This window comes from Stomoxys calcitrans, chromosome 2 (assembly GCF_963082655.1).
Source record: "Stomoxys calcitrans chromosome 2, idStoCalc2.1, whole genome shotgun sequence".
Classification (NCBI taxonomy): Eukaryota; Metazoa; Arthropoda; class Insecta; order Diptera; family Muscidae; genus Stomoxys; species Stomoxys calcitrans.
In genome coordinates, this window is record NC_081553.1 from 224,293,314 (window position 1) to 224,318,776 (window position 25,463).

Consider the following 25,463-nt stretch of genomic DNA (forward strand, 5'->3'; position numbering starts at 1 on the left):
TTCCCACTGTATGTGTTTTTTATTTTGTTTTATTATCAATCCCTTGGTGGTTGGTGTATGAGGAAAGATGTTAAAGTTTGGTAAATTTGGTGTAGCCTACTGAAAACCACAATAGTATGCCCTAATATGATAATTTTTCAAATTTTATTCTCTTTGAGTGGATCATCACTTCACCAAAATTGGCATAAATTCCAAATGTTTTGGAAAACATTCGTAATACTCAAAGCAACACTTTAATAGGGTTGCCCAGGAGAACTTGTGCCATCAGCTGAAGTGCTAACCATTATTTAGGAATTTCTAAAAATCATATCGGGGTTTTAAGTGGCTTTATCTTCTTCATCCCATTTGTGAAAAATTAAAGCTTCTAGGTACCAAACAAGGATGATCGAGAGATCGGTTTACATGGGAGCTATATCAAGTTATAGACCGATTTTGGCCGTACTTGGCACAGTTGTTGGAAGTCATGACAAAACACTACATCCAACATTTCAGCCAAATTGGACAAAAGTTGCTGCTTGTAAAGGCTCAAGAAGTCAAATAGGGCGATCGGTTTACATAGGAGCTATATCACGTTATAGACCGATTTGGACCGTACTTGGCACAGTTCCAAGTCATAAAAGAACACCAAGTGCAAAATTTCAAACAAATCAGACAAAAATTGCGTCATCCAGGGGCTTAAGAAGCCAAATCGGGAGATCGGTTTATATGGGAGCTTTATCAGATTATAGACCTATTTGGACCATACCTAACACAGCTGTTGGAAGTCATAACAAAACAGTACATGAAAAATGTCAGCCAAATCGGACTAAAATTTCGGCTTGTAAAGGCTCAGGAAGTCAGTATGGGAGCTATACCAGGTTATAAACCGAATCGGTCCGCACTTGGTACAGTTGTTGGAAGTCATACAATAACATCAAGTGCAAGATTTCAGCCGAATCGAAAAAAATGGCTTCTTCAAGGGGCTCAAGAAGTCAAATCTGGAGATAGCCTTATATGGGAGCTGTATCTAAATCTGAACCGATATGGCCCATTTTTCATCCCCAAAGATCTACATTGATATTAAGTATGTGTGGAAATTTTCAAGCGGCTAGCTTTACGCGTTCGACCTCTATCGTGTTTTTGACAGCCGGACGGACATGGCTAGATCGATTCAAAACGACAAGATGATCAAGAATATATATACTCTATGAGGTCTTAGACGAATATTTTGAGGTGTTACAAACGGAATGATTAGATTAGTATAGCCCCATCCTATGGTGGTGGGTATAAAAAGATACAAGCTCAAAAAGAATGCGGCATACAGAGCAACCTTGCCGAAAGTTGTTACGAGCCAAGCGAATTAGGGTGAAAAGAAGAGGTGAGAAATGTATACATATATATTTCTGAGTTCCAGTCGAGATGTTCAATAGTCAGAATGAAGTCCGAAGATTCAACCAAAGAATTAAACATCAATCCAATGGCTTTGGTACAGGCCCATCATCCTGCTAGTGTGCTTAGGATATGCAAATAACACTTTTCTCATCCCTCTGATATTCGATAGGGGCGTCGACAAGGATACCACACAATCAACCCCCGATAACAGCCTAGTCGGAATAAGATTAACGTAGCATTTAACCTTATGACGAATAACAAATCTGCAGGAGCCGATGGGTAACCAGCTGAACTATTTAAGACTGGCGGCAGTTCGCTGATGAGGAGAATGCATCAGAAAAACGCATACACGATGATTGGAATCACATCAGCTCGAACTAAAAAGTAAAAAAATAAAAAGTTTAATATAAACCTGGGTTTATCATGCAGAAGGGGAAGACCGTAACTCCGAACGAAAGACCAAGTGGATAAAGGTGTTTAAAATTGAAGAAGGAGCGAAGTCTATTTTGAGTTTAATAAAATATCCTAAGGTCTGTGACGAAAAAAGTAAAGATAGCAATTTTATAGAGTCGAATTATCAACTTTTGCAAATGCCTAAAAGTATACTGTAATATCTGTTCATATGTGTACCCTTCACACCCTAAAACATCTATGGATAAACAATAGTTTCGAACTGATTAAAAGGAATATAAAGTGTGTTTACTCAAAAATGTGTGCAAATTTGCACAAATTGTTACTGGAAGTCGTTCGCTTTCATTATTTGCCAGCAGAAGAGAGCGAGAGAGTGCGTAAGATCGTGCACAATTTTGAGAGTTTGGTAATTGAGAGTAATTGCAGCATCAAACAGCTGTTTTATGAAAACCAGCTGTTTAATTCAAATAAATAGCAAAAGAGACTAAAAGCTTTTCTTAATCTCCTGCAAATTTATACTGGCAAATTTTTACTGGAAAAGTACGCGAACAGACTTATATATATATAAATATCTTATTTAACGGCAGCTACCGTGGCGCATAGGTAAGCGTGTCCATTTATAATACCAAAATCGGGGTTAAAATCGTGGCGAAAACCCATTCTTCCTAAAGCTGGCGATATTTGTGAACCCTTTGAGCATGCAACGCTGTTAAGACTTGACCTCGCATATAGGTATACACCCTATCGGGATGAGATGTTCGTAGCAAAATATGATATTTTCTATAAAAAAAATTACATTTAACCAACTTATCTTACGACCACCATGTGTTTGGGCACTATTACCTCCTTTTCCGTTGACATTGTGAGTATTTAAAAGTGATGTGACTAATAGAGATGTGTGGCTTTGTTGTTATTTGCCCTTTTCCCATATATACAAGTATACCACTTACATACACATGAACATCTGACGATGTAAATACATACGATCATGTATCGTTGTGTACAGAAGCATGTGGAATTTGAGTGCATATATATGCATGTACCATATTCTTGGCGAATTATTACTTTTTTCCTCTTAATTATGAAAGAAGACCCAAGGTTACCCACTTTGTTACGAATATAAAGCCGCCGTATGAATATTGAAGGTGGCACTTATGTATGTGCACGTGGTTGTTGGTTGCGGTGTATCCCATTCGAATTATCAAGAGGGGGAAAGAAGGGAAGGGCCTAACGTTTGTCTTTTCTTAGAACTGACGCTTGGACTATTTCAGCGAATCATTAGTGTGATTTAAAACAGACACATGCACTCATATGTTATAAGTGTAATATGTGGTTAATGATATCTGGTAAATTCCATATTTTATAATCAATTTTTATAGAAATAATAAAAAAATTAACCCTTGTTGAATGTTTCAATTCTTTGCTATGAACACCATATCCACTATATTTTAACATTTTGGAAAAATCTATTTGAAACTTATCTCTATAAAAGACGAAACGAATTTCAACAATATATCATATTTCAAAGAAAGAATTTGAATGCGATAGGAAGCAGGCTTATTTTTCAGTAGTTTGCACGTACTGTATTGTCTCTTTTTTTGGGTACGGGACATCAATATTGCGTAGGTAAGACATCTTAAATAGTCCAATGTTTCACAGCCGGGTAACTGCTACGCTAAACTATACCGGTATGAGGGTTTGATTCTTTTGGTATCATCGTCGCTGCCACAGCGTACCAGTACCTGGAAAAGAGTCTTTCCATATTCTTAGCACTATATACATATCTGTTAAAATATTTTTTTCTACGCACGTCTCTTCAATTCTCTCTTCTTTCTAAGGAATATACGTATCTTTCTTTTTTCTCTCAATACCTCTTGTTCGCTTAACGCGTTGTAACTGAAAATTCTAGGTCCCATTGGAAATACTAATATCTTTAGATATCTCCTCATGTCATTCGCCATACTAACCATACTTTATGTCAGGGAATACCATATTTTCTACTTGGTGCTTGATACCCATATACACAAAACTTAAAGCAGGCTTATTTGACGGATTGCTTTTTAGAACTGTCAAATAAACCTACTATAAAACTGTTTTAAGTTTTTGAATACTATAATTTTGGTTTAGAGCGTGCTCTATTTCTTCTGACAAAAACACAAAGGAAGATGTTTTTGTTGTCGTTCGAATGTTTTGTTGTCAACTTTAACAATGTTTACGAAAAAAAATTAGGGGCCGCATTGCCGTATACGTGAACGAGTAAAATCGTTCGAAATCTCTCCATTGTGAATCTCTATATTATGAATATATCTATTGTGAATATCTCCATTGTGAATTATGAATTTCTTTATTGAACGGGAATTTTTGAAATTTAGGAGCGCGATTGTTTACTTATAAAAAATTTGACATAAAAATGAAATTTCATTCGATACGAAAGCACACTCGAACACGTATGCGGTAATTCGAAACCAGATTTTCTAATATTTTTAGGTTATGTTAACGAAAATAACACACAGGTGTGATAGCAAAAATGATAAATCATATGAAAATTGACAATTTTGACAAACATTTTAAATTACATGTGAGTACAAAAAGTGACATGTCATAAGACAACTAATTGTCGTGTAATTGCGGCTTAAAGCAAATGTGTGGCGTCAACTTTGACCAGGAGAATCTCAAAAAATTACTCAACAACTTTTGTCTAAGTAATAAATTTTGCTAAAAATAACGTCTAAAACTGATATCACACTATATGTGTTTGTCTTATGACATGCCACGTGTAATTCACATGTATCTCAAAATTGTCAGTTAACATACGATTCGCCTTTCTTGCTACCAAACTTGTATGTGTAATTTTCTTACGACATATGTAACTCAAAAATGTAAACAAAATCATAAAGTTGTTAGAAAGCTAATTAAATCATAAAGGTGTGAAAAAAAAATTAATTTGTGTTATTTTGAAATGTGCTTGTCATATGTTAGTTTCATTCGCATCACACTATGTGTGCAACTTTAAAATATGCAAAATTGACATGTAATTAGACAAACACATGCGTGATAGTGGCTAAAGGGCAAAAAGTGGTCGAGTGTGCTTTTGTATCGAATGAAACTTCATCTCGTATTTAATGGACTTTATACTACTTTTATATAAATTTTAATTTATTGATAAATTAAAAAGTCTATCAAATACTATTTTTTTATAAAAAAAGAGTAAACACTTTTACATTGGCAATACCATATTCACTATCTAAAGTTTGCTATCACTTAAATCGAAGGCCACCTAAAAAATTGAAAATATTACGACAACAGACGTTGTAATCTTTGTTTCTATATTGGAGACTGATATCTTATCGGTTATTCATTCATATCCGCATTTAAGATAATAACAAATAACAGCAGCTGCCCTGCTTAAAACGATTAAGTTGTCTCTATATCTCTATACCAGTCGCTCTGCCAAAAAAAAAAATAAATAAATAAATAAAAATAAGCAAAGTGATAAATTTTAATATATATTATCAGTTCGAAACTGCTTTGCTAATTTGGTTTACATAAGCCTGCCAACTGTTCACACCAACTCATTTGTTTTGCGTGTGACAGTGTTTTAAAAAAACCAAACAAATGGGGAGCACCTTACAAATTGATCCCCTCTGGTAAACAACGTCAATAATATTCACCATAATTAAGCAGATATTTTTGTCTATTTTAACAGCTGAACAAAAGTTTATAATTAATATTAAACTTATAATAAGTCTTAAGACTATAAACATATCTCGAAAATGTTAAAGGGATTGCAGATAGATAGAGAGGGAGATGAACCACTAATGTATTTTATGCATTCAACTACCCTTTCCAAAGTTAAAAGTTCGGTCTGGCTAACCGCTACTGTGGGGATTACTCTTTTCTAGTATTGCATATGCATATTGTAGTTCCTCGCACTCGACCCCAAATGTCACCTTCCATTCCTTCGAGGTTTCCTATCGTCGCCTCGATCACATCGCGAAGGTATGACCCGCTTCTTTCCTCTATCCATTCTCCCATCGCCTTAAGTCTAACGGTCGCCGTGACTGTCTCACACTTAATCTGTATGTTTATGGGTCATATATCCGTCTTTAGAGCCCTTGGTAGGCGAGGTCCTCATTGCCCGTTAGGATTTGAACATGTTGTATTATCCTAACGTTTCACTTTTCATCATCGCAGTCTAACAAACTATTGAGTAGTAAGTAAGTTTTGGTCTAATCACGTTCCTGTAGAGCCAGTGGTCTATCCTCGGCTCGGCACAGGGTAGCTGTGAGCATCACGCAGGTTGGAACATTGAGGTCCGATCTTTGTGGTGTTCATTGCAGTCACGAGAAGCTTAACTGCGAGCTACCGGGCGCGTCCACAGATTGCGGATAGTGGAATGCTCCATACAGAGTAAATGCATCGACAGTCGCGTACAATCAGCGGTATCGAGCGGAGAGTTTCAGTGAGAGGTCGGGCGGCACCGGCTCTTGCACAAATACTGAGTGGCGAGTTATTGGCGCATTTAAACAAAAAATGGTCACCCTGTTCCCACGGCGATCGGTCCATTGGACCAGAACGAGCTTGCTCACATACAGGAGCTTGACGAGGATCGCCCCCTCCCTCCTGTGACAACAACAACAACAACAACTATCCTCGGATTCAGGACCCATTTCAAGCCTACGACCCGTCTACATTGTGCCCAACATCTGTGAGCCTTCTCGGTAGGACGGGATTGTCCTGATATCGCATACCAGAAGGTACTGTATGAATGATTTAAATCTGAGTTCAACGAGATAATTGTGTATAATTATTGCAGTGCAAGAGAAACAGATCGACTATTACCATATTTTTTCCACTAAAACACCGCTTTAAACAGTTTTATATGCTTAAAAGTATTTCAAGCCAACTTTGTGGGTGGAGGCTAGCTGAAAAAATGTTTTTTTTTTTTACACAAAATAGGTATGAATCTCTCCCAATCCCATGGCAGCCGGTTGTTCGTACCGGATTGACCCGATGAAGTCCTTCCTTCATCGGCAAGGGCTGCCGCCTCAGTTGTACAACGCTTTTCTTGACGACTACCACAATATCTATTTAGTTTGAACAAAATCAGATGTAGCTCCCATATATATGTTCGTCCGATTTTGAGAAATATTGCAATAATGTGCTCGTTTGTTGACCGATTTTCTCCAAATTTGGCAGGAAGGATTTCTGTCTTGTCTAAATTTGGCAGGAAGGATTTCCTTAGGACTTTCGACACTACTGGTTAATTTCATAGAAATCGTTGCAGATTTAGATATAGCTCTCATATAAATATATCCCCCGATTTTCACTTCTAGAGCCACTGCAAGCGCATATATAAGCAAATCTTGCCAAAATTTTCCACAACGCTTTCCTCGACGACTACCACAATATTTATAAAGTTTGATCGAAATCGGTTCAGATTTATATATAGCTCCTATATATATGTTCGTCAGATTTTGCGTAATTTGCAATGATGTTATCATTTGCCAACCGTACGTATTACAGTTTAAACGTATTTGGTCGAAATTTGGTGCAGATTGTTTAGTGACTCATTTGAAAAAATTGGTACAAAAGGGTAGGTGTACGATATTATACAGCGGCGCCGCCCGACTCCTGACTTTCCTTACTGGTTCTAAATTTCGCTTAGGTTAGGTTGGAGTGGCTTAGGGATAGCAAATCGACTTTCGACTAATCGATTAGTCGACTATTTGTGTAAAAATGTCACCAAGTCGAAATAGACTTTCAATGTTTAAAAAGTCGAATTATCGATTTTAAAGTCGAATACTCGATTTTGAAGTCGAATAGTCGAAAAGAAAAAACACAGCTGGACAAATGTTTGGCTTTGCTTATGTTGGTCCTAATTAGTGATGCGTTGCAAAAAATTTAATAGTTATTTAAACGGAATGCAAAATATGGTAATATCATGACATGGTTGAATCGATTTGATGAAATTCAGCAGCGGTATTCAGATGGGTAATAATCACTCGTCCCAAAGTTTACGCATATCCAAGCCAATATTTTGGGACTACCTCCTTATAAGTGTAAGATTCATCTTAATAGTTTTATGTTTATGGAAGATGAATTTTAGCACAAAAGATTTTTTTATCCATTAACCGTGGATGTTCGAGGATGGGTTGTATAGGACTATATATATTCATTACCCCGCCATAGAGTGGACTCCAGATTTGAACTCTTTAGATCCCAAAAGGCGTATTTAATGTTCGATTTTGTTGAAATTTGGACAAATATATCGAATATTATCTCTATCGGTCCACATCTAGATGAAGATCCTCAACAAAAGTACTCCCAATATGTCTAAAATTTGGCAAGTGACTTTAGGCTTAGCGAATCGACGAATCGATCAATATTTTAGAGTAGCTCACATATAAGGGTATATTGCACAAATACATTTTTGTACCGAATTTAGTGAAGTCTAGATGGAATTTAGAATAGATAGACTCCAATTTGGAGTAGGTGGTCTTTTTTCGTCTTAAATGGTGACGACAACAACAAAATTTGGAAAATCCGACATTTTTGACAAATGGTCTTTGATAATGCCGGATACATATATCGGGTAGAATAGAGGAAGTTGCAAATTTTGCCCATTCCACTAAGGAACAGGGGCAAACTTCTCATATTTCAATGAGAGCAGTCCGATTCAAGTTTTTAAGCTCAATGATAAGGGGCCTCCTTTTTATAGCCGAGTCCGAACGGCGTACCGCAGTGCGACACCTCTTTGGAGCGAAGTTTTAAATGGCATAGTACCTCACAAATGTTGCTAGCATTAGAAGGGGAAAACCACCGCTGAAAATTGTTTCTGATGGTCTCGCCAGGATTCGAACCCAGGCGTTCAGCGTCGTAGGCGAACATGCTAACCTCTGCGCTATGGAGGAAGTTATAGTGAATAAAAGTTCGTTCTACTTGGGTTATAACATTCAGAAAAACACTAGTTGGAAGTTGGCCAGGATATATAGACCATTTTAAGCGTTAATTCAAATACGAAAAATGGGGAAATATAAGCGGGAATGTAGAAACTTTTGAAATATAGTAAAAAAATTGTCATATTGGCTTTCGATAGCCAGGTGAGGTTTGATACAAAAATGCGCAAATTTTGCGTTTAAAATTTTTTCTTAATACCTCCCCTTTATGAAAATGCAAAGAAATTATTATATCTTGATGGCAAACGTTTACGAAAATTTTTAGGAAAAAAAAAGTATCTTATTAAGAAAATTTTGCAAATATTTGCTAAAAAGTCGGAACGTCTACTTTTTTAAAATACGACCTTTTGATAAAGTCGAAAAGTCTAAAAGTCGAATTTTCGTCCCAAATGGGGATCCCTAGAGTGGCAGTCTGAAATCAGACTCACTTAGACAATTTTTGTCGTTATGACACAACAGCAGTGACAGACTAGGCCTTTTTAAAAAATTTTAAAATGTTCGGACAACCAGTTCGATTGTTTCGAACATTTCTTTTTATTTTCTTGTATTTATTAATCAATTGTGTAAATCTAACTAACTTAGTGGATTAGCTAATAGTCTTTTTGTTTCTTAAGCCTATATATTTTGTTGATAATCCGAAAATTGAATGGCTATGAAGTGGCAACAATGCTTCCATGAACCATTCATTCATGTAACCATTCATGTCCATTAGACGTAGTTACCAAGCGCCTCAAAAACCTATTTTGAAAAACCATTGCAACAATAACATGGAAACATAGTTTAACAAAATTTTTGTAACGTACAAAAAACCTCCACCAACATCAATTAAGCACCAACAATGACGTGACTTCGAAATATGTGTTTGAAAGGTGTTTTTTTGTCTTCAGATTTTCCAATAGTTTTTCTAGCTACATTTTTCTGCACTTCAATTCATAAGGCTTAATTTATGGTTTAACGTCTTCATTTTTGAGCCCACGTGAATGGAGGCCACCAACCATCACATGTGAAATGCTTGCCTTTGTCAACACCGCACTGACAAACAATTATTCTGTGTTAGTGGGTAACGACGTCTGTTTCTTTTATTTTCGAAACACCAAAGTTACAGAGACAAGTTTTCATCACGCTGAACTGAATACCTAATTAATAGCAACAACCATTGCCGGAGCTCAAGTGTTTTCATATCAATGTGGCAAACCACTAAATCATCCTACTGTATGTGAAAATGTCATAGCGATTTGGAGACTTCCTGGTATTTGTAACAATATGAAATTTAAAATTACTTTTCCGTAGAATTTCGTAAAAAATTCCCTTGTATAGTAAGATTTTAAACTTAAAGAAAACATTTTAGTATTATGGGGAAAATGTCAATCTTATCTCATACAAAATTTCGTCAAATTTAGATTTTCATGGAAATTTATTCATTTTAATTTTCAAAATTTGATTTTCGTAGAAAATGTCATAATTTTATTGTACTTCCATTAAAACTTTACAAAAATTAGAACATTGTCATAAAATTTTTATTTTTCTTAAAATTTGAAAACAGTTTTTCTTTAGTTATTGGTTCGTATTACTTATTTACCGGATATAAAATAAATAAAAAAGCTTGGTTTGTGTCTTTTATCGGTTATACGTTACTTATCACCGAAATTAGCCTCAACATCAGCAGGGTCTTAAAGTTTTGGCCACAATGAGCAAGTAAGTGACTCATCGTTCCCCATGGACAAAAAGACTGAAACCACAGCGCAGTCATTCAGCCAAAAGACTGTTTAATGAAAACAAATAAATTCAAAATTCTCAATGTCAAGTTGGGTTTTATTCACTGCCCATACGAACCCCGGCTCTAAAAAAAAATGTTAAAACATTGTTAACATAAATTGGGGATGAAGTAGGGGAGTTGGTTCGTTTAAAACTAGTTGAAGTGCACATTTTTTTGTAATTCAAGGTTTTCCGTTCTTTCCCAATTCTCAATAGACACGGATAGACTACAATGTGGTCGATGAGTGTGCAAATCAAATGGTTCTGCCGGTCGTTTGGTTGCTGGCCCTGCGGCTGCTTTGCTTATTTAGACTTCCCCGAAAGAAAACAAATTTCAAACCGATATCAAATGCCACAACCACAAGTGACAATGCAAGAGCCCATCCGTTTAAAGGCGTAACGGAAGAAGAACACGAAACAAAATCAAATCCATAGAAAACCTCACAATTTTGAAATGTATCTTTTTGCAAAAGTACACGTACTACATGCCATCAAGTGCGATTGAAAGCGAAATAATATGAGGGTCTTGTGGCAAGATTAATGAGGTATAAGAAAACTTAGAAATTTAGTTCTTGATGAAACCGCAAAGATGTATTTGTATAAGACGAGTTTGTATTAAGAAGTGTCGTATAAGAAATGGTTGAAGGAGAGGTGGTCGTATAAGTTGGGATTGAAAGGGACGAATAATATGGAGTTGCTTGAGACATGGCCGTATAAAATGTGACGTAGTCGTTATAGATGCAGCCGTAAGACCTGGCCGTTTAAGTCGTGCGCGTCTAAGAAAAGGTCTTACAAATTGTGGATGTAAAAAACGTCGTCGCATAAAAGTGGTTGCACACAACTATGTTGTTGAATATGATGTGGTCGTATATAATTTGGCTCAATAAAACGTGGTCGTATAAACTATGGTCTCACATGACGGGGTCGTGTACGAGTGGTCGTATAATACATGATCGCAAAAATTTCGGTCGTAAAGCCATCATAAAAAACGTGGTCGTAAAAGACATGTTCATATAATACGTAGTCGTATAAAACGTGGTCGTATAAGACGTGGTCGTATAAAACGTGGTCACATAAGACGTGGTCGTATAAGAAATTGTCGTAGAGGATGTATTTGCATAAGACGTGGTTGTATAAGTTGTGATCGTATATGATGTGGTAGGATAAAACATGGTCGTATAATACGTGGTCGTATAAGACGTGATCGTATAAGACGATGGCGTATTAGACTTGGCCGTATAAGATGTGGTCGCATGAGACGTCGTCGTATAATACGTTGTCGCATAAGATGTGGTCGTATAAGACGTGGTCGTATAAGATGTGGTCGTATAAGACGTGGTCGTATAAAACGTGGTCGTATAAGATGTGGTCGTATAAGAAGTTGTCGTAATAGACGTAGCCGTATAAGATGCGGTCGCATGAGACGTCGTCGTATAAGAACTGGTCGCATAAGACGTGGTCGTATAGGATGTGATCGTATAAGACGTGATCGTCTAAGGCGGTAGTGAAAACGTGGTCATATAAGAGGAAATCATATAAGATGTCATCATATAAAATGTAGTAATATAAGACGGGCTTATATAAGACGTAGTCATATACGAAGTAGTCATATAAGACGTAGTCATATAACACGTAGCCATTTGAGACGTAGTCATATGAGACGTTGTCGAATGAGACGTTGTCCTATGAGACGTAGTTATATGAGACGTAGTCGGCTTATTCCAAGTTTTTTCTTTACGTTTACATATATACATGTATACAGCTATGTTGTTGAATAAGATGTGGTCGTGGTTGTAGAAGACGTGGTCGTATAAGACATGGTCGTATAAGACATGGTCGTATAAGACATGGTCGCATAAGACGTGGTCGTATAAGACGTGGTCGTATAAGACGTGGTCGAATAAAACATGGTCGAATAAGACATGGTCGTATAAGACGTGATCGTATAAGAAGGGGTCTTACAAGACGTGGTCGTATAACACATGGTCGAATAAGGTGCGGTCTTCTAAGACGTGGTCGTATAAGATGTAGCCGCATAAGACGTGGTGGTAAGATGATGTCGCATTAGACGTGGTCGTTATAGACGTGGCCGTATAAGATGTGGTCGTATAAGACATGGTCGTATAAGACGTGGTCGTATAAGACATGGTCGAATAAGGTGTGGTGTTCTAAGACATGGTCGTATAAGATGTGGCCGCATAAGAAGTGATCGTATAAGATGTGGTCGCATAAGACATGGTCGAATAAGGTGTGGTCTTCCTAGACGTGGTTGTATAAGATGTGGTCTTATAAAACGTGGTCGTAAAAGACGTGATCGCAATAGAAGTGGCGTATAAGACGTAGTCGTTTAAGATGTGGTCGTATAAGAAATGGTCCGATAGGATGTATTCGCATAAGACATGGTCGTATATAACGTAGTCGTATAAGATATGGTCGTATATGATGTGGTCGTATGAGACGTCGTCAAAGACGGCCGCTAAGCCTTGTTCATATAAGACGTATTAATATAAGACGTAGTCATTAAAGTAGTCAAATAAGACGTAGTTATATAAGACGTAGTCATATAAGAAGTAACCATATAAAACGTAGTCCTATAAGACGTAGTCATATAAGACATAGTCATATAACACATGGTCATATAAGACATAGTCATATAAGACATAGTCATATAAGACGTAGTTATATAAGACGTAGTCATATAAGACGTAGTCATATAAGACGTAGTCATACAAGACGTAGTCATACAAGACGTAGTCATACAAGACGTAGTCATACAAGACGTAGTCATACAAGACGTAGTCATACAAGACGTAGTCATACAAGACGTAGTCATATAAGACGTAGTCATATATAACGTAGTCATACAAGACGTAGTCATACAAGACGTAGTCATACAAGACGTAGTCATACAAGACGTAGTCATACAAGACGTAGTCATACAAGACGTAGTCATACAAGACGTAGTCATACAAGACGTAATCATACAAGACGTAGTCATACAAGACGTAGTCATACAAGACGTAGTCATATAAAACGTAGTCATTTAAAACGTAGTCATATAAAACGTAGTCATGTAAGACGTAGTCATATAAGACGTAGTCATATGAGACATTGTCGTATGAGACTTGGTCATATGAGACATTGTCGTATGAGACGTAGTCATATAAGATGTAGATGTATAAGATGTAGTGGACAATACTCGCTGTTAAATAATACGTACGCTTTTGTGTGAGCTCCCGTCGAAGTTGTGAATTTGGTGGCCAAAGGAAAAATTAGGTCCAAAAAACTATTGCAAAAGACCGAGGACGACATGGTGCTGCTTTGATAGTGAAGGTGATAGTGGCAACGTCACGTAAACACACAAATTTTTTAAAAAAAAAGCTATCTAATTTTTGCAATTTTTTTACATTTGGCACAAATTTATTGGAAATATCATATAAATGTTAACCGGTGTCCGAAATAGATAAATGTAAACATAACAAAACAACATAAACAGCTGATTGGTTCACAGTTGTCTTTTTGAGGCGCGGCCGCGTTTACACAGAGTACTTTCAACAGAGTACTTATACACAAAATAAGCATAATTCACAATAGTATTTTTGACCGTTAAATTTAAATTCTACTGTGGCTCAAAGTAAGATAAATTCACAAACTGGAAAAGAGAAAAGCTCATAATTTATCTCCAGAAGGAGAAGTGAAGAATAATACGAAACAATTCAAAATGAGTAACGAACAAAGAGTCTCGGATATTAGTGTGGCCAGCTTAAAGGCGATAATAAAGGAATGCAATGAAGAGATTTTGGGGCGATTATCAACATTGTCTGAAGAAGTTGAACAACTAAAGATGGCTAACGATGGGCTGGTACACGAGATGAACCTTCTTAAAGATGAAAACAATATGCTCAAGCGACGTCTAAATGATTTGGAAACAAATATAAAGGGAAAAAACTTGGTGTTTAGAGGCTTGTCGATCCAACAGACAAACGTTTTTGAGATACAAAAACTCTGTCAAGAAGTGCTGAGAACCCCAAACAACATACGCGCCAAATCAGCAAGAACATTATATCAAAGAAACGGAATAGCTGCGGTATTAGTTCAATTCGAGACAGAAAATGAGGTAGAGGATATTTTACATCGAACTAATTTTCTTAAAGGAACACAAATCTACATCGAACGAGATCTCAACGCAGAAAGAAGGCTGGATAAAATAGTTATGCTTCAACTACGGAGAAAACTTATGGATTTCAGCAAAAAATACAAAATAAAAGTCAGGGATGATAAGCTAAAAATTGAAAATAAATGGTTTAAGTGGAACTCTGAGAAAAAGTTGGTGTGCGGTATGACTAGCGCAATTAATATTTTTAAGGAATTGTATGGAGAAGATTTCAATTTAAATGTTAAATATAATATTTTAAAAAACGATTTAAATCTAAAAAACTAAAGAAGTTCCCAAGTGATAAAAATGAATATAGCCAAGTAATAGAAGAAATGAATATTTTGTCAGAAACAACTTTTAAAATACTTTCATATAATATTAATGGTTTAAAAAATAAATGTTTGTACCCTGAGTTTTTCGAATACATTGGAGGCTTTGATATGTTTGCATTAATTGAGACGCATGTTATGGAAACCCAAACAGAAAACTGGTCGAAATATTTTAAGGACTTCAATTTAATGTGGCAGAAAGCAGAAAGATCAAGTATACATGGGCGTGCAAGTGGTGGAATAGTATGCGGTGTTAGAAAAGATCTTCAAACAAAAGGAGTTGATTATAGTTTCGTGAAAGAAAACCATTTAAATATGATTAAAATAAGCACACTGGAATCATGTTTTACGTTCGTTCCTGTTTATATACGTGGAGAGAATTGGGCCTGTGATTTTGAGGCGATGAGAGAAATATTTGAAAAAATAGATGACGGACATATAATATTAGCAGGGGATGTTAATGTACGAATTGGTAACCTCCAACAAAATCTTGAAAGCGGTCTGGAAACTGAGTTCACAGCGGGAATGGAAACCAGGCGCTCAAAAGACTCAATTGTAAATGCAAAAGGAAAACAATATATGGAATTCTGTGAGGATAATGGACTGTTAATTCTAAATGGCAGAACCGAAGGAGACGAAGAGGGGCATTACACGTATGTGAGCAAAAATGGCAGTTCGGTTAACGATTTAGCAGCAATATCATATTATGGACTGAAAATGATTAAAAAATTCGAAGTTGAAGAAAAAGTTTGGTCTGATCATTTTCCACTAAAAATAGAAATTAAATTAAATAAAATCGATATCAATGCAAAGCCATTAAATTTACCGCCAAAACTTATTTGGAAAAAGGCAACAACTGAGCGATACCAGAACAGCTTGAATCAAAACCTTCTTTTAGCTATAAATGGGAATGGTATAGACAATCTATCAGATTTGTCCAATTTAATTCAGAAGTCGGTCGTAATAACAAATAAACAAAATGCATGCAACAAATACAAAGCAGACTGGTACAACAGTCGATGTGAGAGGGCAAGAAAAAAATCATTTGAATGCCTCAATAAGTTCAGGAGAAGTAGCACTCTACAAGACAAAGAAACTTATCTGAATGCGGTTAAGACGTACAAGAAAACATGTAAAGAAAGGAAATTGGAGTATGCCAGAGAGTTAGAAGCTAAAATCTGCAACACCACAGATGTAAAACAATGGTGGATACTTGCAAAACAGATAAGAGGACAAAAACATAAAATCGGTAGCAGTATTTCTGCTGAGGATTTTAAGATATATTTCAATATGCTATTAAATAAACCACAGTTTGCAAATAACATTGAATATGCCGTACTGAAAAGAACAAATATTGAACTGGATAGAGAAATAGATGTACGTGAAATTCAAGATGTTTTAAACGAAACGAAAGAAAATAAGGCGCCAGGAATGGACAGGGTGCCGTATGAGTTTTTGAAATATTCATCACATCAATTTCTTACAGAGCTAGCACGTCAATATAATCGAATTTATGAATCAGGACAGCTAGATAACATCATGCAAGAGTCGGTAATATTTCCTATATACAAAAAGGGCGATATAAACACCCCAAGTAATTATAGAGGCATCTCTTTTATGAATACAATGGCCAAGATTTTTATGGGAATTGTAAATAATAGACTAAAGAAATGGATTAGTGATTATAATATATTAAAAGAATTTCAAGCAGGCTTTAGACCAGGATACTCAACCGTAGACAATGTTTACAACCTGGCATCAATCGTCCACTGCAAGTTATCTGAAAGAAAGAAAGTGTACGCATTTTTCGTCGATTTTTCAGCCGCATTTGATATGGTACCCAGGCAACTTTTAATCTATAAATTGCATGAAATCGGAATCTCAACAAAGATGGTTTATTTAATACAAAACATATACCAAAACACTAAATCGGTAGTTTGGACTGGAGATAATGTATCGCAACATTTTAATACTTATACAGGAGTTAGACAAGGGTGTTTGCTGTCGCCTTTACTGTTCACTCTGTATTTAAATGATATACACGACTGGTTGGAAGGAGGGTTAGTGCTAGACGAAATAAATATTCGGGTACTACTGTACGCTGATGACATCGTCATACTAGCTGATGATATTGAAGTATTTCGAAAAATGATATGGAATTTAGAAAACTATTGTAGTAGATGGAATATGGTGGTAAATTTGCAAAAATCCAAGATAATGGTGTTTCGAAATGGAGGACGGTTATCTTCAAGGGAGAGATGGAAATACCTCAATGAAGAAATTGAAGTGGTGAACGAATACTGCTACCTTGGAGTCCTTCTAACTCCAAAAATGAGTTTTACTAAGCATGCAGAACAAAGAAACAAACGAGCGAAGATTTGTATAAACGCAGCTTGGGAAAATCTGATCAATAACTCAAATGTATCCCTTATATCGAAATGGAAAATTTTCCAGAGTGTGTGCAAAACCACACAGTCATATGCAGCCCAGGTGTGGGGGTACAACTGGTTTGAAGAAGTAGATGAACTACAAAGGTACTTTTTGAAAAAGGTTTTAAAGCAACCAAAACATATACCAAATTATATATTATCTTTAGAGACCGATGTACCTGACAACCACTTTTACACATTGAAACTACATATGGATTATATATATAAAACTTTATTCCTTTACGATAATAACAGACTCCCGCATAAGCTTTCTATAAAAATATGGAACAAACAAATTTTCTGGGCCTTGGCACTGAAATCTTGGTCCGAAAGCACTAACGTTCCAATTGAAAATCTATTCAGAACAGCGCAAGATTGGTCTACAACCACAACTATACTTGTAAATAATCTCAAAAGGAAAAGCTATACAGAGAAAATAGATAGAGCAAGAGCAAGTGAAAGCAGATTTTATCGTTTTTTGAATCCAGAAATCGGGATTGAATACATGCAAGATGTTTGGAAACTGGACAAAATAGCTATTATAATGAAAACAAGGGCAGATGTACTTCCACTGAATGGAAACGTTTTTAGAAACGCAGCGAGACACCAATGTACATTGTGTAACTTGAGAGAAGTCGAAAACTTGCAACATTTCATAGCCAGATGTCCAGTATTACAAGAATTTAGGGTACGGCATTTTGGAACTGCCTATCTAGATGAGGTACAGCTAATACAAATTTTAAATGGAACTTTTTATTGTGGGTGGGATGGATTATATAATTATGTTAGCAATGCTTTGAGATATCGGAACTACATAAATCGAGAACAATTTTGAAAAAAAAAAAAAAAAAAAAAAAAAAAAAAGAATATGTAAATTTTTTCCTTAACTTTACACTTTATAAAATTTTACGTTAACTTTATGGCTTATAAAATGTATATATCTAAACGTAATGTTACGCAAACATACTAAATTTAGCTATTTAACAGCACAAATTAAAACAAATATGGTATTGACAGACAACTATTTAAAGTTATTGTCATTAACTAATTACATTTACATTTTGTTATCTTAATCAAACAGTATATAGAAATTTGAATTGTAATGTTTAAAGAAAACAAAATAAAATCTATCTATCTATCTATCTATCTATAAGATGTAGTTGGCTTATTTTTATTTTTCCCCCTACCTTTACATCTACTACTTCTTAGTTTTTATATTCGCGTTATCCTTTTCCATTATGATTTGGACTTTCATTGCTGTCGTTACTTTGTTGGAAATTACACCAAACAAGTCTTACACTTTTTTCTGAAAAGGTTGAACTTTGTTTACGATAAAAGTACATGGTTTTTGACGATAAATTCTTGAAAGAATTTGTGACACATATAAAGTTTTTTATCTTGACAATACCATTCATTCTTGATACATAGAGCATGTTATTCGCACAATGTATGTGCCTTAGAAATTCTTGTTGTGTTTTCTTGTACTTTGCAGTCATTTATGTGTTGCCTTAAGTCATTTATGTGTTGTTCTATGTCGTTGGACATACGAGCATTTTTGTATCGAAACTTTAAAAATTAATATGTTCCGAGTTTATCATCCACACTCGTCCAAGCTGCTCAATATACTGCAAGCTCTGTGATCAGTCAAAACAAAAAAGCAAAAAATGTTGTATGTGAATATGTGTCTATACTAGTGACAAGCACGCAATTGTAATTACTTGCAAGCCTATGGGCCTGCTTGGGATTATTTTCTTGTGTACGTACAAAGTAATTGCACAATAGAGAGAGAATTTTTGACAACAACTAGTCTTTACGGTCAAATACTCATCCATTCTCTCTAGTAGTAGATACGCAAGAGAATAATTATTGGTCCGGTACACGAATAATAATTTGCGGCTATCGAAATACATTTGAAATTAAAGAGTTTTTACAACAAAGGAAAGGCACTTTTACCGTAGACGAAGGTGCTTAAGGGTTTACAATAAACTAAGTTAGTTGCATTCAATAATATTACGTTTATGCCTAACATTTGATATGTTAAATCGAAACGTTACATGGTTACAATAAAAGCAGAACTTCTTGATAAAAGTATTTTGTTTGAACTAAAAATTTCCCAAACGTTTAATTTTTTTGAGTGTAGAATTATAGGTAGATAGTTTCTTGTACTTTTATATGCGATTTTCTTTACAAAGCTAAACAAACAAAAAATAAAATTATAACAAATAAAAAATGGATATGAACAAAATATACACTTTTTTAATATCTAAAGAATACTTGTACATAAACTGGCACTGTGTGTGTGAACAACAAAAAGCCAAGAAAATTAGACAAAAATGAAAGGGAACCCCAAAAAATATGTTTTACCATGTGGTTTGAATAGGTGCTATACAAGACTGTAAGTCGATGATATGTGGTAATGGTGGTAGTCACCAACCTTGATGTTAGCAGGCTTATGTTAATATTGTTACAGCTAAGTCTGTGGAAATAAAAAACGGAACTGCCTCAACTACAAACGAATTGCAAACGAAAAATGGCTAATAATTCGTTGCCTTTCTATCCCTTTTTTTGTGACACAAACTATATGGCAAAGTTAAGAACAACTCAAACAATGGATGATTCTTTCACTCCATCAAACCAACACACATCTTCAAGATAAGTAAGAAGCGCAGATTTACTTCTTGCCATATGACTGACAATTCATGTTGTACTGGCAATTGCGCCTCACGTAGTAACTGAAAACGCTCAAAGAAAATGCACGCTCTAGATAATTTGAAGTTGAATGTCATTCACAATAATTGACGAATTGTACAGACATTTGAAAATGGCCTATGTGGGTCATACTGTTAGGTAAACACCCAACATACAGCGGTCAAAAAAAGTATTCATCATTAGCAAAATTGATAATAAATTCACTTATTTTGGGTAATTGAAGAAAATTTAAAATAAACAAATAATGCAGTTTTATGCAATAGTTTATTTTTCGTAATATGTTTTAAAATAAATTCAAAAAATAAATTTAATTAGCGCAAAAAATGCAATTTTATACAATAACACCAAAAACAGAACAAAAAAGTATTCATCATTGATGTGCTATCATCAAAGTCAAATTCAAATATTATTTGGGAATCCCCCTTTTCTGTTTTATTTAGTAAAGGAGGCTTTGCCCTTGACAGCAAATATTTAATTTCATTGAAAATATAGTTTTTGTCAAAATGGGTCGTAAGCAAAACGAGGTTTCTGATGAGGTAAAAGTTTTGATAATAAAACACCACAGGAATGGTTTAACTCAAAAAACTATCAGTGAAATATTAAATAGACCACGATCTACTATACAATCCATCATCAGAAAGTGGACAGAAACGAAAACTGTTGACAATAAACCAAGATCTGGTCGACCAAAAGCACTTTCAGTTGGAGATGTGCGTTGGCTAGTGCGGCAAGTTCAGAAAACTCCGAAGACAAATGCGACCATTCTTCGTAAAAACACTATGGAATATTTAGGGAAGGAAGTTACTACACAAACAATTCGAAATACACTCAAAAGGCATAGTTACAGAGGAAGAACTGCACGTAAGAAGCCCTTTATAAATAAAATAAACCGAGTGAAAAGGCTAAACTTCGCAAAAATGTATGTAAAACAGCCCGAATCATTTTGGAAAACAGTCATTTTTGCAGACGAGAGCAAGTTTAATCTTTTTGGGTGCGATGGAAAGGTCATAGTGTACAGAAAACCAAATACAGAGCTTGAAGAACGAAACACAGTTGCTACTGTAAAACATGGTGGAGGTGGTTTAATGGTTTGGGGGTGTATGGCGGCTTCAGGAGCGGAAAATCTTGAAATTATTAATGGAGTAATGGATCATAAGTATTACATTGACATTTTAAAGAGGAATTTAAAAGATAGTGCTGTAAAACTTGGGCTTGGTAATAACTTTCAATATTATCAAGATAATGACCCCAAACATTCTGCTTTAAATACCAAGATGTGGATGCTGTATAACTGCCCCAAAGTCATTAAAACTCCTCCTCAAAGTCCCAACTTGAACCCAATTGAACATCTTGGGAACATCTCGAACGCAAATTGAGAACGCGCAATTTTTCGAGCAAGAGTCAAATGCAACAGGTGATAATGGAGGAATGGACTAATATAGACCAAAATATAACCGCTAAATTAGTCCAATCGATGTCAAACCGTTTAAAAGAAGTTATAAGACGCGGTGGTCAAATAACAAAGTATTAATTTTTTTAAATTATGTTATTTATTTTTTTGTTTTTTTGCAATGATGAATACTTTTTTTGTTTAATTTTTTGTGTTCAGCTGTAAAATGGCCCTTTTTGTTCCAATAAATACTATTTTTTTCTTTAAAAACAATGAAATTGTGTACATATATATCACACAAGCACTACTGCATCATTAGTTTAATATGTTTTTATTCCAATTGTCTTTTGTAGACTTATTAAAAAAAAAACATTGAATGATGAATACTTTTTTTGACCGCTGTACATCAGAATCATAAAATCTCAATGAAGAGCCAGAGTCCTAAGGGTCGACGAGTGGTGTGTAAAAGACTTAATTAAAATTTTAATGATCTATTAAATTAATTTTAATGGCAAAATAATGTTGGCACAAAATAATAACAGTTTTCCACAAAAAAAAAAAAAAAAATACTGAAAATTCTCCACTTTCGTTTTCTTTAGCTTGCCTATTGTGTTTTGCATTTAAATGCTGACCCACAAAACAGAATTATAATGATTAGTGGTGGTGTATATTTTTTGGGAGACGTTACAGAAACCACCTACCAGTTTGTTTATGAAGCCTTTTATTATTTTTTCTTGAAGTAGTTGAGTAATTCCATGAATCTTTCTTATACTGCTAACAACAGAACTAACCTAAGATGCTATTAAGGGTATATATTTTCGAAGCCCGTGACATTCAATATCAGTCAGTTAAGTAGTAGTCGTATAAAACGTAATCGTAAAAGACGTAGTCGTATAAGACGTAGTCGTATAAGACGTAGTCGCATAAGACGTAGTCGTATAAGACGTAGTCGTATAAGACGTAGTCGTATAAGACGTTGGCGTATAAGACGTAGGAACGTAGGACGTAGTCGTATAAGACGTAGGAACGTAGGTCGTAGTCGTATAAGATAAAGTCATATAAGACGTAGTCGTATAAGATGTAGTCGTATAAGACGTAGTCGTATAAGACGAAGTCCTATAACGCGTAGTCGTATAAAATGTAGTCGTGTAAGACGTAGTCGTATAAGACGCTGGCAAATAAGACATTGTGGTATAAGACGTTGGTGCATAAGACGTATTCGTAGTGGTATAAGACGCTGGCATATAAGAAGTTGTGGTATAAGACCTTGGCGCATGGGACGTAGCCTTTTTTATACCCTCCACCATAAGATAGGCATACAAATTTCGTCATTCCGTTTGTAACTCATCGTTCCGTTTGTAACTAACCAAACAAAGTATTTATATTCTTGATCGCCTTGATATTGGAGGTCCATAATGCACGCTAACTTAAGAAGGAATATAATCCTAAGCACCCGTAAAAGGCTGAGAAACGTGGTACCGTCTCATTGATGATTTGTGGATATTTTTCTGTATTTGGTCTGTATCCTATTTCGTGGATAAGGGACAAGATGTATGTCGTGAATCACTAGGAATAAAATGCTTTCATTTGGCGATAAAAAAATGTCCTTAAGTGACAGTTATTGTAAGGTAACGCCTTAAATCACTTTTCCAGACCAGCGGAATTCTAATTCTAAGAGCTGTCTGTACCAAGTTTGGAAGGCCTATCCCAATCATGGGAGCTAAACCTTTTTAAAAACCTCTGGAACAAAAAAAAAAAACAATGATTTGAAACTTTCCTTATGGTTTTAGGTTTTTTTATTTTTTTTATTTTTTAATCACTTTTTTTTGTGTGAACTCCGCGTACATTTTTGAGGTGCTAATGATTTAATTTACGAAATGCAATAAAGCATGCGAATGCGTAGTAACCATTTGTTTATCTCTGCTCTTAGAATATAAATAATAAGTAATTACGTTTTGATAAATATCCCTACTATTTGTCCCAAGTAAATTTACCAAAAAAAAATCACCATAACGAGTATGAATTATACGAGATTTAATATCAAATTTAAGTTCACCTTTCAAAGCCCAACATGTCTACGAATATTCCGATTCAGCCTTATACAGAGGTAATAAAGTTTTTTTTTGTGCAATATTATTCTTAGTACCTGTTGTTACTATTATTTTTTCCACCACTGTAGCTGTCATATAAGCCGATCTTGGATCTTGACTCTTATCCGATTTGGCGGAAATTTTTAATACACTTAAATTTACCATTGTCTTAAACATACGTGCCAAATATGGTCTGAATCGGTGCATAAACTGGTATAGCTCCCGTATAAACTGATCTCCGGATTCAATTTCTTGAGCCACTTTTGGCGCATTTCTTATCTGATTTGGCTGAAATTTCGCGCAATGACTTCTAATATGGTCTCCAAAATACAAACCAACTGTGGTCCGAATGGGTCCCCAATCCGATATAGCTCCAATAGCCTAGTAATGCATATAAATTATCCTTTGTTTGCGTATAAAGGGATACCGGGCAAGCAACTTGAAAAATGCGCTCCATGAGGGAGGGAATATAAGATTCTGCTCTGCCAAACTTATTTTTAATTTTCAATTTTTTCTCTTTTGTTTGTCATACATATGCTTTGAAGCCCAATGTAGGGCATGCCCGCTTATGCCGTTGGAACGCCAAAGTTTGAATAATGGCGAGAAAAACAGATTCATTTTTCAGCGGTGGTTATTCCTTCATTTGAGCTGCCGATATTTAAGAAATCCTGCACCGTGTAAAATCCACGTTGCTGTGAAATTTCGGTTTTTCAACTTTAGCCGCCAAAAGCTATATTTCTTCATCCTTTAGTTGTTTTGTAATGAATTCACATTTTGTAAAAAGTTAACAATGGGGTAACCCATTTTTTTAACCCTAGAAAAGCGATATTTCTTTAGACATCTTTTTGTTACAACATGTTGCTTATACATTATTTTTACATCACACGAACACAGTGCCTGAGCAAAAATAAAACCATAAGAAAAAAACACAAAAAAGCATTTACAGCCCCAAATTACAATTTTTTACAATTTATTTTCACGCACTTCAAGTTGCGTTGCGTTTCGCAGTTGCTTTACAGGGCACGCAATACCAACCTAATGGTAGGGGTAGTCTAGACCGCCTGTTGCATTATGGGGAGATTAAAGAGATTTTTCATAGCTTTCTCAATGTAGTGTATAAAGGGGTAAGGGGAAAGTATTTAAACAAAATTGCGTGCATTTTGGGCATTGGGTAAACTAGGGAGTATAAATGATTTGCCAGTGGGGTTTATTTTATTTCTTTTGCAACAAAAACAGTGTTAAAACTATGTTTACGAATTTTGAATGAAGAAACATTTGAATAAATAATTTCTGTGATTATTCATGGTTACATTCATATTTACCTTTGTTATGTACATTATACCCAACACTATTTGTGTTTATGGGTATGAACATATAACGCTAAATATATGTACATGTATATTTATGCTTTGGTGATTATTATTCATTCATGCCATCACGAGGCAAATGATAGGAGCATGCCAAGAAATCCGCAACTTGTTGTTATTGTGGTTTCCATTCATAAACAAATATACCCCAAGAAAAAAAGTGTTCATTTATATAAGCCAAATCTTGATTCACAGTTAATTGGACATGACTTTGAAAATGATAGCATTACAAAACATGTAAAAAGGCATTAAGTTCGGCCGGGCCGAGCTTTGGATGCCCACGCCTCGGATATATATGTACCCTTTCGTCAAAATCCGGTAAAAATTAGACAACTTAAGTAACCAAATTCGGCAGATAGTGGTCTAATAAATACAAGTCATTGTTCAATTTTGTAGAACAAAATATTGGTTTTTTTTGCCAGCTATATCCCAATATAAACCGATCTGAACCATATTAAGGTCGGATAACGGGAGCTCAAAACAATTCACTGTGTCAA

At 35.3% G+C, this 25,463-nt stretch overlaps 1 protein-coding gene across 1 annotated transcript in view; it reads right to left on the bottom strand.

Moving 5' to 3' along the window:
• Positions 1 to 25,463, bottom strand: part of LOC106081897 (poly [ADP-ribose] polymerase tankyrase) — a 54,376-nt gene that overhangs the window by 16,219 nt on the left and 12,694 nt on the right. The gene's annotated exons all lie outside the window — the stretch shown is intronic.